Source organism: Nicotiana tabacum, chromosome 3, assembly GCF_000715075.1.
Source record: "Nicotiana tabacum cultivar K326 chromosome 3, ASM71507v2, whole genome shotgun sequence".
Classification (NCBI taxonomy): domain Eukaryota; kingdom Viridiplantae; phylum Streptophyta; class Magnoliopsida; order Solanales; family Solanaceae; genus Nicotiana; species Nicotiana tabacum.
In genome coordinates this window covers 28,580,740-28,595,433 of record NC_134082.1, presented here as the reverse complement: position 1 = coordinate 28,595,433, position 14,694 = coordinate 28,580,740, and the positions used below count along the sequence as shown (strand labels likewise).

The window sequence follows — 14,694 nt, the reverse complement described above, 5'->3', positions numbered from 1 at the left end:
GTGCTCGCCGGATAGAGATGGCACTTGCTCAGGGAGGTGGTCCTGGGTCTGATAAGAGGCCCCATCATTCTGGTAGATTCAGTGGTACCTCGTCTGGAGGTAGGGATTCTTATGGTAGAGGCCATCCTTCGAGGCCCTTTCAGTCAGCTCTCCAGGCTTCTCATGGTACACCAGGTGGTCGTGGTTCTCAGCCGCAGTATTCTGACCAGCAGCTCTTCAGTTCACCATCAACACCTATCAGCGCACCACCACTTCGTTATTCTCAGCAGCCGAGGGCTTGTTATACTTGCGGCGATGTGAGTCACATTGCCAGATATTGCCCTCGAGCTTCCAGCAGCTCGCAGCAGCAAGGTCCTCGCCCGATGGTCCAGGTACCAGTTGCCCCACAGCCTGCCCAGCCAGCTAGAGGCGGGGGTAGAGGACATAGAGGTGGAGGTAGAGGTCTTAGAGGTAGAGCTCAGACCACTAGAGGTAGGGGTCAGCCAGCAGCAGATCGTCCCAGGGATATGATTCAGGAAGGTGGGGCCCAGCCCCGTTGTTATGCCTTGCCAGCCAGGCCAGAGGCTGAGTCATCAGATGCTTTGATTACAGGTACTATTCTGGTCTGTGATAGGGATGCTTTTGTGCTATTTGATCCCGGATCTACGTATTCATATGTGTCGTCCTATTTTGCACCCTATTTGGTTATGCCTAGTGACTCGTTGAGTATTCATGTTTATGTGTCAACACCGGTAGGTGATTCTATTGTGGTCGACCGAGTTCATCGTTCTTGTATCGTAGTGTTTGGGGGTCTTGAGACCCGTGTTGATTTGTTGCTTTTGAACATGGTCGACTTTGATGTTATATTGGAGATGGATTGGTTATCCCCGTACCATGCTATCTTGGATTGCTATGCCAAGACCGTGACCTTAGCCTTACCGGATTTACACCGTTTAGAGTGGAGAGGGACTTCTGTTCATTGTACCCACAGTGTTATCTCGTATGTGAAAGCTCGGCATATGGTCGAGAAGGGATATTTGGCCTACTTGGCGTATGTTCACGATTCTAGCGCGGAGGCCCCTTCTATTGATTCTGTGCCCGTTGTTTGGGAGTTTCCTAAGGTTTTCCCTTCAGACTTGCCGGGTATGCCGCCTGACAGGGATATCAACTTTTGTATTGATTTGGCTTCGGGCACTCAGCCCATTTCTATCCCGCCATATCGTATGGCCCCGCCGGAGTTGAAAGAGTTAAAGGAACAACTGCAGGATTTTCTTGAGAAAGGTTTCATTAGACCCAGTGTTTCGCCTTGGGGTGCGCCAGTGTTATTTGTGAAGAAAAAAGATTGTTCGATGAGAATGTGCATCGATTACTGGCAATTGAACAAGGTTACAATTAAGAATAAGTATCCACTACCGAGGATTGATGATTTATTCGACTAGCTTCAGGGTGCGAAGGTGTTCTCGAAGATAGATTTGAGATCTGGTTATCATCAGTTGAGGATTAGGGCATCTGATGTCCCTAAGACAGCATTTCGTACTCGATATGAACATTATGAGTTTTTGGTCATGTCATTTGGGTTGACCAATGCCCCAACAACATTTATGGAATTGATGAACCGAGTGTTCAGGCCCTATCTGTATTGGTTCGTGATTGTTTTCATTGATGATATTCTGATATACCCCCGCAGTCAGGAGGAGCATGAGCAGCACCTCAGAGTGGTTCTTCAGACCCTGAAGGGTAGTCAGTTGTATGCTAAGTTCTCAAAGTGCGAGTTTTGGTTAAGTTCGATCGCATTCCTAGGTCATGTCGTATCAGCAGCAGGTATTCAGGTAGACCCGAAGAAGATAGAGGCAGTCAAGAACTGGCCTTGACCAGCTTCAGCTGCGGAGATTCGGAGTTTCCTAGGGTTAGCAGGTTACTATCGTCGATTCGTGGAGGGGTTTTCATCCATTGCAGCCCCTATAACCAGATTGACCCAGAAGGGTGCCCAGTTCAGGTGGTCGGACGAGTGTGAGGCGAACTTTCAGAAGCTCAAGATGGCTCTGACTACGGCACCGGTATTGGTTTTGCCCACAGGTTCAGGGCCATATACGGTCTATTGTGATGCGTCTCGTATTGGGCTTGGTGCAGTGTTGATGCAGGAAGGCAAAGTCATTGCTTATGCTTCGAGACAGTTGAAGATCCACGAGAAGAATTATCCGGTTCATGATCTCGAGTTGGCAGCCATTGTTCATGCCTTGAAGATCTGGAGGCATTACTTATATGGCGTGACGTGTGAGGTTTACACTGATCACAAGAGTCTTCAGTATCTGTTCAAGTAGAAAGAGTTGAATTTGAGGCAGAGGAGGTGGTTAGAGTTGCTAAAAGATTATGATGTTACTATCTTATACCACCCGGGGAAGGCCAATGTGGTGGCCGATGCATTGAGCAGGAAGTCCGCCAGCATGGGTAGTCTTGCTTATATTCCAGTCAGCCAGAGATCGCTTGCTTTGGATGTTCAGGCCTTGGCCAATCGTCTTGTGAGGTTGGATATTTCTGAGCCTAGCAGAGTGTTAGCTTGCACGGTTGCTCGTTCCTCACTATTAGAGCGTATCCGCGAGCGGCAGTTTGAGGATCCCCATTTGTGTGTCTTGAGAGACACGGTGCAGCGTGGAGGTGCCAAGAAAGTAACCTTAGATGATGATGGTGTATTGAGATTGCAGGGGCGAGTTTGTGTGCCCAATGTTGATGGGATTCGAGAGTTGATCTTAGCGGAGGCCCACAGTTCTCGGTATTCTATTCACCCGGGCACCGCGAAGATGTATCAGGATCTGAGGTAGCACTATTGGTGGTGTAAGATGAAGAAAGACATCGTTGTGCATGTGGCTCGGTGTTTGAATTGTCAGCAGGTTTTGTACGAGCATCAAAGACCTGGTGGTCTATTTCAGAGGATTGCACTTCTCGAGTGGAAGTGGGAGAGGATTACGATGGATTTCGTTACTGGACTTCCGATGACTCGGAAAACGTTTGATGCAGTTTGGGTCATGGTTGATAGGCTGACCAAGTCAGCACATTTTGTTCCTGTTGCAGCCACCTATTCGTCCGAAAGGTTAGCCGAGATTTATATCAGGGAGATTGTTCTCCTTCATGGGGTGCCGCTATCTATCATTTCGGATCGGGGTACGCAGTTTACCTCTCATTTCTGGAGAGCGTTTCAGCGAGAGTTGGGCACCCAGGTTGAGTTGAGTACAGCATTTCATCCCCAGACGGACGGTCAGTCCGAGAGGACTATTCAGATTCTTGAGGACATGCTCCGAGCCTGTGTCATTGATTTTGGAGGCTCGTGGGACCAATTTTTGCCTTTAGCAGAGTTCACCTACAACAACAGCTACCAGTCCAGCATTCAGATGGCTCCGTATGAGACGTTGTATGGTAGGCGATGTCGGTCTCCAGTTGGATGGTTTGAGCCGGGAGAGGCTCGATTATTGGGTACGGATCTGGTTCAGGAGGCCTTGGACAAGGTCAGGATTATTCAGGATAGACTTCGTACAGCTCAGTCCACACAAAAGAGTTATGCAGACCGCAAGGTCAGAGATGTTGCTTTCATGGTTGGGGAGCGGGTATTGCTCCGTGTATCGCCTATGAAGGGCGTGATGAGATTTGGGAAGAAGGGCAAGCTCAACCCTAGGTTCATCGGTCCATTTGAGATTCTTGATCGTGTGGGAGAGGTGGCTTATAGACTTGCCTTGCCACCTAGCTTGTCAGCTGTGCATCCCGTGTTTCATGTATCTATGCTCCGGAAGTATCGCGGAGATCCATCGCACGTGTTAGATTTTAGCACTGTCCAATTGGACAAGGATCTGTCATATGAGGAGGAGCCGGTGGCTATTCTAGACCGGCAGGTTCGACAGTTAAGGTCGAAGAGTTTTCCTTCGGTGCGTGTTTAGTGGAGAGGTCAGCCTCCTGAGGCATCGACCTGGCAGTCCGAGTCCGATATGTGGAGCCGTTATCCTTATTTATTTCCCGACTCAGGTACTTCTTTCTTTTGTCCGTTCGAGGATGAACGGTTGTTTTAGAGGTGGAGAATGTGACGACCTGAAGGGTCATCACCGTAGTTCTTCCTTGTTCCGTGCTTTCGAGGCCTTGAAAACCTTGCTTTAGTTGCCTCGATTGGCGTGCGTAGTTCGGGTGCGTAGCCGGAAAGTTTTATGTTAGAATATGTGAATTATGTGAAAAATTTGATGAATTTCGATATTAATATGCATAATATTGACTTCGGTCAACATTTTGGGTAAACGAACCCGGACTTGTGATTCGACGGTCCCGGAGGGTCCGTAGAAAAATATGGGACTTGGGCGTGTGACTGGAATTAAATTCCGAGGTCCCAAGCTCGAGAAATAAATTTTTGTGTGAAATTATTTTTCTGAAAATGATATGAAAACTTGAAATGAAAATGAGTTAGAAAATATAGGTATCGGGCCCGTAGGTTGGTTCCGGCGCTCGGTACAGGTCTTAAATATGTTTTAAGCACTATCTGTAAAGTTTGGCTAAAAACGGACGTCATATGACATGTTTCAGACTTAAAGTGGAGAATTTGAGTTTTATGAAAGTTGAGAGAAAAATCATGTGTTTTGAGGCTTGATCCTATGTATATGATGTTATTTTGGCGATTTGATCGCACGAGTAAGTCCGTAAGATGTTTTTAAGGTTGTGTGCATGTTTGGTTTGGAGCCCCGAGGGCTCGGGTGAGTTTTGAATGGGGCCCGGGAGGTCTTGGACTTAAGAAAATGCAGGTTCAGGTGTTGCAGACACCAGCGCGGCCGCGGTCATTTCCGCGCGGTCCGCGCTGGAGCCGCGCGGCCGCGATGCATTTGTGTGCGGTCCGCGTGGCTGAGTCTGAGGGCTAGGGTTTCAGGTTAACTAGTGCGGCCGCGCACCAAAACAGTGCGGTCCGCGCTGGAAGGGTTCAGAGAAGCCCTAATTTTCTCCCACTCGGCGCGGCCGCAACACATTTTTGTGCGGTCCGCGCCAGGTCCTCAGAAAGGTATACAAGTTCGAAAAATCTCAGTCATTTTTCACTTTTCAAAAACACAAAACCTAAGAGGCGATTTTCCAAACAACTTTTCTTCTCCAAAACGATTGGTAAGTGATTTCTAACTTAATTTCTTTATTCCTTAACATCTTTTAACATAATTTCAACTTCAAATCAAAGATTTTCAGGGGTAAAACTGGTTGTTTGGGTAGAACCTAGGTCTTCTACAAACTGAGGAGTTGGACCTCAATTTTAGGTCCGATTTCAAAACAAATCATATATTTGGACTCGTGGGGGAATGGGTAACCGGGTTTTGGTCCAAACCTCGAGTTTCGACCACGTGCGTCCGGGGGTGTTTTTGACCATTTTGGGAAAAACCTTGTAAAATTTATTTTTCATGCATGGGGAGTGATTCATTTAGTAATTATTAATGTGATTAAGTAACTTATGACTAGATTCGAGCGGATTGGTGGTGGAATCAAGAGGTAAAGCTATACTAGAAGCGTGAGTTGAGTTTGGAGCATTCTAGGTAAGTGTTTGTTCTAACTTTGGCTTGAGGGAATAGGATTAGGATGATATTTGCTACTTGCTAATGTGGAGTACGGTGTATAGGCATGGTGACGATTATCTATGCACCGGAGTCTAGCATGACCATGAGTCTTGATTGCTTTTAATTCGAATAATGTGACACAAGCTCCTTGTTTATTTGATAAGTTTCATATAATGTGAACGGTTGAGGAAGAATGATTTAAAAGGAGAATGTGTTGTGAATACTCCCTTGCCGGGATGTGTAGACTGATATATATATTCTCCCTTGTCGGGATATTTTGGGTTGTTAGATGTACCCTTGCCGGGTTAAAGGTATTGAGTTGTTATTCTCCCCTGAAGGGGTCTACTATATGAAGTCAGATATTATGAACTATATTATGGGATCGTGTGGCATGCCGTCCACTTATATATGATATTATGGGATCGTGTGGCACGCCGTCCACTTATATATGATATTATGGGATCGTGTGGCACGCCGTCCACTTATATATGATATTATGGGATCGTGTGGTACACCGTCCACTTATATATGATATTATGGGATCGTGTGGCACGCCGTCCAATTATATATGATATTATGGGATCGTGTGGCACGCCGTCCACTTATATATGATATTATGGGATCGTGTGGCACGCCGTCCACTTATATATGATATTATGGGATCGTGTGGAAATGGGAACGGGTGGTACGCCTACCACATGGTATATGGAAATAGGGATCGTGTGGCACGTCGTCCACCTATATATTGTTAAAAGGGATCGTGTGGCACGCCGTCCACCTATATATTGTTAAAAGGGATCGTGTGGCACGCCGTCCACTTATATACTATATTATGGGATCGTGTGGCACGCCGTCCACTTAAATATGATATTATGGGATCGTGTGGCACACCGTCCACTATATATATATATATCATGGAAACCGAAGTTCTTCTGCTTATTTCCGATATTTCATTTTTATCTGTTACTCCCCGATAGCATGTCCCCTCCCAGTTTTACTTTGTATTATCTTGTTATTGTTTTCTTGTACTTGTTGTATATATATCTGTACAGGTTAATTGTGGTAGGTACTGTTTAGCCTCGTCACTACTTCGCCGGGGTTAGGCTAGGCACTTACCAGCACATGGGGTCGGTTGTGTTGTTGCTACACTCTGTACATTTTTGTGCACAGATCAGGGAGCATCTTACGGACCGTAGCAGTAGGACTTCTGGGAGCTATCTTTAGTCCAGGGACTCTCGAGGTAGCCTAGCTGGCGTTCGCAGGCCGAAGTCCCTTTCCATGTTTTTCGTTTGTTTATCTTGTATCAGACAAACATGATGTATTTTCCTTTCAGACATTGATTGTAGTATTCTGTAGTAGTCCGTGAGCTAGTGACACTAGACTCTGGGTAGCATTTTGGTTCAAACTTCCGCACTTTTGGTTCTCAGTTGCTTTAGATTTAAAGTCTTCCGTTTAAATTTTGTCTCGTTTATTATATTGTTTGGAAGAAAGCAGGAAAAATGTTTTATATATTTGGCTTGCCTAGCTCCGATAGTAGGCGCCATCACGACACCCGATGGTGGAAAATCCGGGTCGTGATAGGCTGCCTACGTATCTTGTGGTGACAAGAATCAGGTCGAACATAGTTCAAAAGACTACTTTTTGTTACTATTTTCCTTTTTTCTTTTTTTCTCTTTTTTTTTTCTTTTTTTTCTTTTTTATTTATTTCTATTTTTCTCTTCTTTTTCTTGAATTTTCCTTTTGGAATGAACTTTATAAAATAAACCTATGGGGACAATTTTTTTTTCATATGACTCTAACTTGATTCCAAAAGAGGGGAGGTCAAAGAAATCATTATAGGGTCAAAAGGGTATCAAATGATATAAGTGTTTGGGTAGCTAAAAGAGGGCCTCCCAATCTCTGAAAATGCCAAGTACAACACATGCAACTTGAGAATGAAAAAGAAGATCATGCACAACATTTCTTTTGCAGCTTCGACATTGATATCACTGATATGCTTTCCACTTAACACCTTGTCAAGTACAGACTCTCGTTGGGTAATTTCTTCTTCACAATGGATACCCTCAGTCTGTTCGGAGAAAACTTCCTTGGCTTTATCTTGTTACTTGAGATACACTTGAACTCAAAGTTTCTCGCTTCAAATTGTCCGGGATGCATTCTCCTTTAACAAATTCTTGTCATCCTATTAACTTTCCAAATTATCTGCCCCAGTTTTACACAGTTCGGGCTTTAAATGATCTCAAAATATCCAAATCTGTACTTATTTCCCTCAAATGTCCCTATCATCTTCAAAATTGTTTCATTGCTTCATGATTAAACTAACTTTTAAAATCAGGCCTAGAATTTTGCATGCATATCATGTCACTAAAGCCAGCATGAAAAGAACTATAAAAGGAGAAGAGAACTAAACAAAAAATGACTAGAAATAATAGAAAACAGAAAATTGTATTAGACAGACAGTGAAAGGGTTTGAACAACGAAACAAGCAAAATAAACTGGGGTTACAACCCTGGAACAAACCTAGCCAACACTAAACGAGTTACTATGACTAAACGAACTAGGCAAAATAAAAGGATAGAACGGTTTGAGTCACAAGACAATATCCGGATTACAACCCTGAAATAATCCGGACAAAAGAAATGATAACAAAATAAACCACCAGGACTCCCCTGGCTAGCCAAGAAAGGAGCGTCTTTCCAATTACCAAGCTCGACATCTTAGCCACTAAGTTCCACATCAATATCACCGGGACCTTCACCAACTCAATCACCTTGTCGTCACCAAGTGGCTCATTGACTCCTTTAACCAACCTTTTGTAGATATGTGATTTTTGACCCTCCCCAAATTTTTTTATATTTTAGCATGTAAATATTTAATTTAGGCCTAATATCGGTATTTCACTAATTTTGACTCTTTTACTTTATTTTATAACAAAAAATAAAAATTACAAAAAATAGTTTCATTAAGGTTTTGTAGTCATTTTTAATCTTCAAAAAATATCAAAAATAGGTTTGTTTTAAACGGTTAGTATTATTTTAATAGTTATTTTCTTAAGTAAGATTAAGTACTATTTTTAATAGTTTATCTTGTTTGCTAAATTATTCTACAGACAAAAAGGTGGAGGGAATAGAATTAATTTTTTGGACTAATTTAGTCTTGTTTGTAGCCCAATTAAACCAATCTCTTAGCTAATTAACTCAAAAGCCCAAACCTAGACACCCCATTTAGCATAATATACAAGAAAAATCAAAGAAAAAACCTAGACCTAGACATTTAAGGATTAGCCGTTTTCTATTAGGATAGGGACCCTATCTTCTTCTTCAGGAGATATACAAGAAAAACTCTAGGAGAAGGAGATAAAGAAAAGCTTCAGTAGCCATAAACAAGGAAGCAGCCATGACAAAAACCCTAGTCTCCATAACAACCTTCAGCCGTCACTGACCAGTCGACCACCAGCCGCATCCTCACCACCAAAACTCCATCGCCGAACCTCCGTTCACCACGCATCTGCCATCTCCGGCGAAGCTTCACCTCACACACACCTGCCCGTCCTTCTCCAGTTCCAGCCTTGACCCTCACCCATCTCCCTCTCGCCGGAAACCATACACGCACACACAACACCCTACGCAGCCTTCATCACCCAAACCTGAACCTGCAAAACCAAGTAACGAGATCAGTAACCTTCAGCATCCTACTTCTCCAATCAACACCCTAAGTTCCATTAGCGACCAAACCATCTCCAACCGTGCCAGGCCTAGATGCCATCAGATTTGCCGGAAAAAGTCGTTTCACTTGTATATACTTGCAAATCGTGATAGCACTGAGTGATGGCCAAAGACCTACTGTTCTAATATCACTTGACTCTTCTTTTGCTATTACTACTGTTTGCTGTTGTGGTTGTGAGGATTGTTCTTTGATTTTCATTCCAAAATGAATGTCATTTGAGTTTGTGTATGGATTCGAAATTTCCGATGTCGATTCGAGGTCCGTTGTTGAATTTTGTTCGCGGTTCCGTCGAGCTCTTGTCCAAGCCGTTTCAGGGTCTAAAGATGTAATCAGATGCAAGGAAACTATTTAAGGAGTTGAATCCTTGAGGTTTGTCATGTCTGCAAAATCATTGACAGTAAGGTTGTAAGAAAGGTTGAGGGAATTAAAGAAGTCGATAAATTGATCATTGGAATGACAAGTCCCAAATCGTATATTTCATTCATCTTTATTTTCATATTTTTGACTGTGTCGTTGTGGCCAATCTTGGTACCTCTTTAGCATAGGATTTGAGTCATGATTCTTGTGTTTATGTAGTTCAACACTTGCATTTGTGAGCCAGCATAAGATGGAAAAAGGCGTAAAGTTCAAGTAAGCATTTCTCATTGGTAAAGTTGAGTTTTTCTCTGAAATATCTGTTCAAATGTCAAAATATTTTTTGCACTAAAACATTGTTCAAGTAATGGTAGATTCTTCATCATATACGTAACAATTTTTAATGTAGCTTCTATTTGTTTTTGTTCATGTATTTCGCATGGTATGGAGATTAACAACTCTCGGATATCGTAGTTTGCTTTAGGCCCGTAATTAAATTATTACAACTACGGGTACGGTTTTTGTGATGTGATTGTGTTACCTAATTCCAAATTAGATTAAAGTAGGAGCATCTTTAGTTAGCCTCCAAAAATGCAAATCTTTTCCTTTAAAAAAAATTGAGGTGCGCCATACACAAATAAAATCCTAATCTATGGCCCTCACGTAAATACAAAATTAGTATGCAAAATGCCTTGAACTTTCGTAGTTTGCTTTAGGCATGCTAATTAAATAATTGTCATAGCTACAGGTACGGTTCCCGTGACGTGGTCGTGATTTTTTAATTTCTAAAAATTCGGGGGTACATTTATGTGACCCGGCCACAATTTATTCTTTTAATAAAATATACACGTTGTGGATCGTGGGTACGATTCCCGTGACACAATTCGCAAATGTGTAATCAATAAATAGTTGCATGATACTTGGATTACTAAGGCGATTTAAAAAAAGAATAAAAATGCACATAGGTTTCAAAAATATTTTAAAAATCAAATAAATAGGCCAATATTAACAGTTGAGCGACCGTGCTAAAGCTAGGAACTTAGGAATGCCTAACACCTTCTCCCGGGTTAACAGAATTCCTTACCCGAATTTCTGTGTTCGCAGACCGTAAATATGAGTCAAACTTCCTCGATTCGGGATTTTAAACCGGTGACTTGGGACACCATAAATTATCCCAAGTGGCAACTCTGAATTTTTAAATAAAATAATCTCATTTCGATTATCACTTAAATTGGAAAAAACTCCCATATCTCCCTTCCGGGGGTGGTAAAAAGGAGGTGTGACAGCTCTGGCAACTCGGCTGGGGACAAGAACCCAGAACTTCTGGTTCAGGGTTCAAGAATTCGAGCTTAGAATAATTGTTATATTTGGCTTTTATTTTTTATCTATTTTTATTACATGTTTAGGCCTAATGTGCTAAATGTTGCTTTTTACCGCTTTGATACTATTTGAACTGTATATAAACTATAACGAAACCCTTCTCTTCTCATCTTCGGGGATGTGCACGCTGGCGTGACTCCTTTTCTGTCAGTGTCATACCTTAAATTAGGAAGAGGCTCAGACAATTTACAAAGTTGGATGGCCTTTTGGTTCCCGGTACGTAGCCCCCTCCCCCCCAAGTTGTCCTCTCGGGTACACAAGTCTAGAACAACATACCCAGGTTTTGAACTTAGAATAACTCAGCTTCATACCGGATCCCTAGTAGGAACGTTTGTTTGCATCACGCGCATCTGACTTTGGGGATTCAACATAGGGGTTGGGTCCGTCTAGGACAGGTGTGCCCAAAAAATAAAAGATCATCCTGATGCATCTTATGTGCTACATGTTGCAGTTTTCAAGGGTAAAAGGGTCATTTGGCGGACCAATGATAGTTGAGGGCAAGTAAAAAAAAAGAACAAAAAAGGAAAAAAAAAGAGGCTGAAATGTGAAAATAAAGCAAGTAGGATCTAGTCATGTTTTCTATCATATTTTTGTTAAGAAAAAGACAAAAAAAAACATGAAAAATTCAAAAAGATTTGCACTTTTTCATCATTTTCTGAAAATCAAAAATCCAAAAAAAAGGGAAAAGAAAATCCAAAAAGAGTTTACATGTTTCATCATTTTTCAAAACAAAATACAAAAAAATTAATTTCTCTAAATTAGTTATTTTTTTAACTCTCGCCCGTATCCAATTTTCCCCATCTACGCATACCTGATTCTCGTCTTTCGGGGCGTGATATGTAGGCAACCCACATAGGGTCCGTTCTTCCTAGTAAATCTTAGGTTCTTGGCTTTGTGGGGTCTTAGCCAAATTTTGTACTTCTAGCCACATTTTGGCCACATAAACCATTTTAGAAAAATAGTCACAATCATATCTTGCATGTGTCCAACAGAAAGTATTATTATCTCACATAGTGTTCTAGGTCTTTAACTTTATTTGGTCTATTTTTCTCATACAAGTGTGGATCTACTTACCGGAGTTTGGGCATGACAGACGCCCTAGGACTATCCAGTCAGGGTCAATCATTCAGGAGTTTGCTTAAGGAGATTTTTTTAATTATTATGTTTTGAGTTTGTTGTTCTTTTTATGTTGTCTTTTACCTTCTGGTTTTGTACAGCAATGTCGAGTCTTTCGTTATTGTATTTCCTATTTTGTATTGAAAAAAAAAGATGTGTAATAAATAAATAAAAAAGAGATTTTGCGTTTTAATATTTATGTTAGATGTTTTCTTTAGAATACTAACTCTAGAAGTTCAAAAAAAAATCTTTTGTGGTTTTCCTTAGGAAATTAATATCTAGAACTCAAAATAAAAATTGCTTTTATATTTCCTTTAGTATATTAAGACTAAAAATTCAAAAAAAAAAAGAAGAGAATTTTCTTTTAGTACTTCTTTAAAAGTTTTCTTTAAGATATTGATTCCAAAATTCAAAAAAGATTTTCTCTTAAGGTTCTCCATTGGGAAATATATATAAAAAATATATTCTTTTTATTTTCACTAGAACTTTAGGATATTGTACATAGAAGAAAAATAACATACTTTACATGGTTTTTTTATCTTGTTCATTTCTCATTTCGAAATCTTTTTCGGTGATATTAAATGAAAATTCAAAATATTTTTCTTTGGTTTATTCTTTAGATTTCCTTTCTAAAAAAAGAATCAAAAAATATTTTGTTTCTTCTAGGGTTTTTCCTTAATAATTTCTCATAGAATATATGTTTCAAAAAAAAAGGAAAAATATTTGCTTATTTAAGCTTGAGTTTAGAATATTATATAGAACATTAAGTCTAGAAAATTCAACAAAAAAAGGTTTTGCTTCTTTTATTTCTCTTTTCTCATCAGAATAGTCATTAAGGTAATAAAAAAAAGAGAACGTTAGTTCATTTAGTCTATTCCCGATATTCCCGAACTACGCAAAGATCTGATTCATGCGGCGTCATGATACGTAGGCAACCTACATAGGGTTTGATCGAATCATTTTTAAAAATAAAATTAAAAGAAAAAGGGAAAAAAAACAAAACAGAAAAACAACAAAAAAAAGAGAAAAGAAAAAAAAAGGATGAAGTTGTGGGACGTGAGAAATGAGAGGAAAGAAAAGAGTGATAATTAATTAGAAAAAAGAGGAAAGAAAATGAGCAACAAGAAGTGCCAGAAAATAAAAGAAAAGAAAAGATTGAAATGAACAAAATTGGAATGATGCCAAGTGACCTTGTGACCCTCGAAGTCATTCTAGAACCGTTAATTGTTACTAGGTGCATTGCACGCAATGTGATATTTTTAGTTGTTAAATGCCCTAATGCTAACAGGATGTCCCATTTTGTTCCTTTTGTTATCTTCGTTGAGCAGAAGGGTGGTTGGTTTGTGGTTCTTAAGGTAACTCATCCATACAACACAAGGTCAAAGAGCAAGGTAGTCATGACTAGCAAAGACCTGGACACAAGAGTTGTTGACCCGTCGAGGGAGTTTATGAAGTCGGAGTCTAAATTGAAAGGGGAGGTCCAAATGTTGAAACAACAAGTGGCAGAAATGTATCAGTCTTGGATCAGGGGACATCCTCCACCTTTATTTCCCACTAACTACATTGAAAACCCTGTAACTATCCCACCACTATCACAAATCTATATTCCCACTACTGCTGATATTTCCCCACAACCTTTTCACACTCTACCCGCCAAAATCACCTCATATCCCGCTCCTTTGTCCACTCATGCTTTTGTAGCTCCTCCACCAGCTACTTTTCCCCAATCCTCTAACGAGACTGTGCTCAAAGTCTCCGAGGCCCAACACTATGCTCCAGAACCAACTTCCAAGGATTCAGATCCCTACTCTCACGCTCCTTATTTTGAGCCTCCCGGTGAATCTGAAAAGCCTGCTAAGACAGTGAAGCAAGATGAGATATCCAGGAAGGTGAAAATCTTAGAGCAGTCTTTAAGAAACATGCAAGGGATAGGGAGCCAGATGAGCATGGCTTACAAAGACTTGTGCTTGTTTCTTGACATCCAACTGCCTGCTAGTTTAAAGATGCCGAAGTTTGATTTGTATGACGGACATGGAGATCTCGTGGCCCATTTAAGAGGTTACTCCAGTAAGATGAGAGGCGCCGGTAGGAAGGACAAATTATTTATGGTATATTTTAGTCACAGTCTGAGTGGGGCAGCTCTGAAGTGGTACACCCGCCAAGACGTTAGCAAGTGATACACATGGGACGATATGGCTCAGGCCTTTGCCCGGCACTTTCAGTACAACATAGAAATTGTCCTGGATCACATGTCCCTTATCAAGATGGGAAAGAAGCCTAATGAAAGCTTTAGGGAATACGAGCTCAGATGGAGAGAGCAAGCTGCCAGAGTCAATCCCCCGATGGAAGAAAAAGAGATGGTCGAGTACTTTCTTCAAGCTCAAGAGCCAACTTACTTTAGGCATTTGATCATGGTTGTGGGTAGGCCTTTTAATGATGTGGTAAAAATGGGAGAAATGGTAGAAAATGGGTTGAAGTCGAGCAAGATCATGAGCTATTCTGCTTTAAAAGCAACAACACAAGCAATTCAGAACGACACAAGAAGTTTGCTGGGTCAAAAGGAACGTGATGATATTGT

General features: G+C 41.1%; 1 long non-coding RNA gene across 1 annotated transcript; it reads left to right on the top strand.

Moving 5' to 3' along the window:
- The first annotated feature begins 8,835 nt into the window (after positions 1–8,835).
- On the top strand, positions 8,836–9,900 carry LOC107767138 (uncharacterized). Its single transcript, XR_001643849.2, has 2 exons — positions 8,836–9,736; positions 9,843–9,900. It is a non-coding gene; the product is annotated as an uncharacterized LOC107767138 (long non-coding RNA).
- The last annotated feature ends 4,794 nt before the right edge of the window (positions 9,901–14,694 follow it).